The sequence below is a fragment of the Plasmodium relictum genome (genome assembly GCF_900005765.1).
Source record: "Plasmodium relictum strain SGS1 genome assembly, contig: PRELSG_99_v1_2, whole genome shotgun sequence".
NCBI lineage: Eukaryota > Apicomplexa > Aconoidasida > Haemosporida > Plasmodiidae > Plasmodium > Plasmodium relictum.
In genome coordinates, this window is record NW_021628782.1 from 14030 (window position 1) to 14786 (window position 757).

Consider the following 757-nt stretch of genomic DNA (forward strand, 5'->3'; position numbering starts at 1 on the left):
TATTACATTCAATTTTAACATTTCGTCTACTTTTTGATGTAATATTGTCAACATTTCTTCACTTAATGGTCTAGGATTATAGCGACGAGCTTTTCCTTGTACTTTAATAGAAACTTTGTATTCATCATTGGGTTTCATATTTATGTTTTCCCAAAGTTTAACATTCTTTTCTAATAAATTTTTCATTTTATTTTTATCTTTCTGATCATTTAAATCAGATTTGTCTATAAAACTTTGTATAACTTCTTGTTTTGATTTTTCCACTTTTTCTTCTGTATTTTCAGTTTTAACTTACATAACATGTGTATCCTTCTCATATTCTTCTAGAATATTAAGTCTTAATTGTCTAATTATCGTTATGCTAAGTAAAATTAAAGGTTTATTTTCTTTTATAATTACAAATTCTATTCTAATTGTTCTGCCATTAGATGGCATTTTTATCACAACCTTTTTAGATTTTCTCGCATCATTACGAACGAATAATCCTTTAATTGAAAAAGGTGGAATTTTAAAATCAGTCTTTATATTCAATTCTTTTGCAGTATAAGTTGATATAGTACTTACGATTGCTCCTGAGTCTAGTAAGATTATTTACTACTTTTCCATTAACTTCTACTAATTGTCTTCTATACTTTTCACAATCTTGATTGTCTTCACAATATTCAATTCTGTTAACACAAGACATATTTCCTTCTGATTTTTCTGAATAATCATAGTCTTCGGACTCTTTTGCTGATTCATCTTGTTCACTAATCTT

General features: G+C 26.4%; 1 annotated feature.

Moving 5' to 3' along the window:
* Window positions 1-729: a repeat region.
* Window positions 730-757: the final 28 nt, after the last annotated feature.